The sequence below is a fragment of the Lytechinus variegatus genome, chromosome 13 (assembly GCF_018143015.1).
Source record: "Lytechinus variegatus isolate NC3 chromosome 13, Lvar_3.0, whole genome shotgun sequence".
Classification (NCBI taxonomy): Eukaryota; Metazoa; Echinodermata; class Echinoidea; order Temnopleuroida; family Toxopneustidae; genus Lytechinus; species Lytechinus variegatus.
In genome coordinates, this window is record NC_054752.1 from 14,617,901 (window position 1) to 14,622,590 (window position 4,690).

Below are 4,690 nucleotides of genomic sequence, written 5' to 3' on the forward strand. Positions count from 1 at the left end.
ACCAAATGATACCTATGTGTCTTTTCACCCTTCATGAAAACTTTCGCTATTGCTCTCTAAATTTACTGGAAGTAAATCAGTATTATTTACGACAAGATGATAGGATTTCCACTCTTTTTTTTCTAAAAAAACAAAATGGTTGGATAACTTGTGGAATAGATGTCTGTGATTTAGTTTGTAGCATGGTAATTATGACCACAGGGGACTTTTATATATATATATAATCATGATAACAATCATTTCTTCCCACTTTGTCTTTCACATTTTAAAATGAATCACCCTTTTGATGTGATGAAATCGGTGCCATGTTTATGAATTTTGATATATATTTTTAATGTTTTATGGAACATTAATTTTCATAGGATGTCAATTATGCACACAAAAAAATTATGTATATCCTTAGAAGTCAATTATTTCATATAGGTTGCAATGTTTCAGGGGCGAGTTATTGATTTTAATTCAGTGAAAATAAATTATTTTCCTAGAGAAAATGTGACCCCCTCCTTTTGGAAAATCATGGATCCTCCCCGACTTCTTTCGACCATTATCTCTAATACCAATATTATATGCAGCCCGATGTATTGGCTAAGATTGATAATAATAATAATATAATACATGAGATTTGTATGGTGCATTTTCCATCTTGATTAGATTCTCAAGGCGCTTCAGAGCAGAACAACAAAACTTTTTACATTTAATACATGCATGTCTGAACAATAAGTCAATGTCTATAAAAAAAAACACTCTGGCCCGTATTCTGATAGCAGGTTTAACTTAAACCAGGTTTAAAGTTGTGGTTTAAGTATGGAAAGCCCAAAGTATCAAAATTTTGTATTAAGTTGAACGTTTCTTGTGTTTTCTATGTTCTTTCCGGATTCATCCATGGTGAAGACAATAATCTATTAATATTTCCTAGACAATTATAAATGATTTGAGAGCCAAATGAGCTGAAATATGATATCTCTACCGTTAGTGATTTATGTAACAATTGGCTATCCATACTTAAACCACAACTTTAAACATGTGTTTAAGTTAAAATGCTATCAGAATACAGGCCTCTGAGTCTTATACAGATTGAGAAGAATGTGCGTGCATCATGAGTTTTTTTGTGAATGTGTTCAGGTGGATGTTTCATAAAGCTGTTCGTAAGTTAAGAGTGACTTTTAAGAATGACTGCATGGTGAAAATTTCTATACGCGCTATCACCAATGAACATAATTATTATTATCATTTTACCACAAGAATGGATGACCAGTCGTTCTTAAAGTCGCTCTTAACTTCGAACAGCTTTATGAAACGCCACCGGGTGGTGCAGGGGTATTTCAGGGGACAACCAAAAGTGAAAGTTTTTTATTTTGTCGCTGAGGTAGATATAATTACACGACCCAGCATGCTTTTATTTTTGATAATCATATTTCCTTTTGTCTCCGCTACTTGAAAAATAGAAGGTAGTTGTCGCCCACTGCCCTATGTGTTATGCTGCCCCCACTTGACCTGGAAGATTGGCTCAGTGAAGAGCCTCTCTTGTATTTCAAAAGTTGCTGGAAAACAATAATAAATAATAATATAAAGAAAAAACATTGTTTACCTATATGTTAACGATAGAAATGCCTTCCTCAGATGGTAAGTTGATTAAAGTTGTGTGTACTGTTTATTTGTGGCGATGAGCTATATTATGTCGAGGGATAAAATGTTTTTAGACTGATTGTCTATCTTGAAAGCACGATAACAGTTTTTGTTTTATTTTGGGTTTTTTTAGTATTCGTATGTTGTGCCAGTTCAGTTTTTATAGAGCGTAATCCCCTTTCCGAATTGTTTTTTTTATTGAACTGAATGTTTCTTCGAATCTGTACTTTGTTTTCAAATATGCAGGTGTAATTTTTGTTAAACATCGGAATGACCTGTGAAGGAAAACAGACATTTGAAAACAAAATGATAACTGCAGTAGGCCTGAAAACTGGTCACTGATAAAGTGAGGGGGGGGGGGGCTAATTCCGAAAGAAAGCCGCCTACCACAATATTTTCAATTGTTGTTGTGCTGGAGAAAGATAGCGGCGAATATGATGAAACAGAACCAAAGTCTTTATATTTTTAGTGGTTCACTTTTCATTATAGTCCTTTTTGTATTTCCCATAAACTTGCATGTTTATAAAAGACTACCTTTCACGATGATTGTGTTATATCATAAAACAAATGTATAAAATATGAATAGACCTATTGAATTAACGTGTGGTATATATTTTAGTTTTCTTTTTTTCTTTAATGAAAGGGTAGTTTGCTTATGGGGATCTTTAATTCGGTTGAGTAAAACAAAAATTAACTTTATCTCGTTCATCTCAACTGGTGGTTACGTAATGTTGGTGATATCAATTTATTCTAAATTAGCTCAGTCAGGTTGCAGGGCGACGGCAGAAGCGAGGGGGGGGGGGGCTTCAGCCCCCTCCCCACTTTTTTTTCCAGAACCGTGTAAAAAAACGTAAAAAGGACCATTGTGATTTTTATTTGGCATGGTCAGCCCCCACTTTTGGCTCAGCCCCCCCCCCTACCCCCACTTTGAAAACCGTTTCCACGGCCCTTGGGTTGTATATAATAATCATCGATCATGGATTACAAAAAGTATTACTTTGTAGACTCAAGTTTTATAAATACTTGTACATTCAACGTGGTTTATAAGCTATATGTATGACAATAAATTTACATTATTTTGTAAATCTTGCCTCTAGACCTCACTCTTTTTCTTTGTTGTGTGTGTGTGTGGGGGGGTGATTAGCAACAAATCCGATTCGAGTATATAAATATTGTAGAATCTTTCAAAATAATAGTGTATCCGTATAATAAAAACATCATTACTCTCAATTCTAAATTGATGGAGGTTTATCTCTCTCTCTCTATAATGGCCTTAAAGGACAAGTCCACCCCAACAAAAACTTGAAAAAATATTTTTATTTTCTCGTCATTGTCATGTGAAATGAAGTTTCATTCCTCCCTGAACACATGGAATTCCATTATTTTAACATTTTGTGCTTCAGGCAAGGGGGTCCTAATCGTCAAATTCGTAAAAATTGAAATATTGTATAATTCAAATAATAAAAAGCAAAAGAAATAGTGAGTGAGTGACATCATCGACTCTCTCATTTGGATGTATAAACTGGCTCGTTCATATAACTATTTTGTTGAAAATAAGTGAAACTTTGAAATGTCATAACTTTCTTATTTTACATCCGATTTTGATGAAATTTTTTAGCATTTTGCTTGTCTGATTTTTCTCTATTGATTCAAATCAACATTTTTCTGAGGTGGACCTGACATTTAATAGTGTTTATCTATGATTATACACTTGAACTTCAATTATACTTTAGATAATATAAAACAAATAAGGATAACTATGTTTTCCGTTATAGGTCCTATATGTACACTGAAAAAACAGCGCCTGGGGGACCCCCACCCCCGGTTCCTCAGCCCCTGCCATCTATACTGTATTCAGTTTAATATGCTGTGCAAACCCTCCACTCGAGTTAAGGGTCTGAATTGCAGCCTATATACTCATGCATTGTGCACTGAAGGCCATAGCAAGTTTTATGTGTGCTAGTCTTTGCGTGGAGACATATTTGTTAATTAAAGTTTCCATCAGGGTCTGTGCCTGCAGACTAATTTCAGTTCGGGCAGGGGAAATGCGCGTAAAATAATTGAAACTGGGAGTCTCAGTTACAAGAATCTTCCCCGAACAATTGAAATGCGGAACAGTTTTAAAAGGAGATATACCGGAGCTCCCCCTCCTTTTTTGGGGGGGGGGGCAGTCTCCTCTACTCCCAACATGTTTACATGATATAATCGAAATGTACGGAAATGAATGATGTTGGAAATGGAAATAAACAAAAATATTATTATTATTAATTAATATGTTATTAATTTATCTGTTTTTGATTATTGACATTTAATATTATTTATTTAGTTATATTTATTTATCCATTCATTCATACATTTATTTATTTATTTGTTTGTTTTCTCATTTATTTATTCATTAATTCATTTCACATAATAAAAAAGGGTAGGTTCTGTATTGCCCGAGTAAGCATCTGCTCGTTTTCATCAGTGCCCCGTTAAAAAACAATAAATCAAAACATTGCAGTAAATAACTCGAGATGGTCAGAGATGCATCGTAGACCGTAGAGCATCTCTATTTTACATTTTGAAATGACAAAACAGCACGTGGTAGCAGCGCCAGGTGAGACGATATTCGCACGTGGCATTAAAGTTTTTTCCTTTTTTTTTCATGAAAGAAACTTTCCAGACGGAATCGTCCATGTAGAGAATTAGGGGGAATAAAAAGAATGTGTATCATTGACCATGTCATATTATTTCCAGATGCAAAATCGATAATGTCTATTCTCACAATATTTATAGATTTCCTGAAATTGGATACAGGGTTACTCATTTTAACTTTTTTGCATGAGTGTCTAGAGTTTTAAATGCAAGAATATCCCCCTCCTCCCTAATGGAATGAGTGGAATGTAGAACTCGCATGTGTACTTTCAACTTTACCGCGCCAAATCTGTGCATTATACGCTCGCTCATGCAGCAAGGCAATCACCGTGCCGTTGCAACTGTCCAGCGCTGAGTACCGGTACCCCATCCAGTTCGGCCGCTCAAGCCATACCGCTCGGCCCGCCGCCCGCCCCGCCGCCCGCCC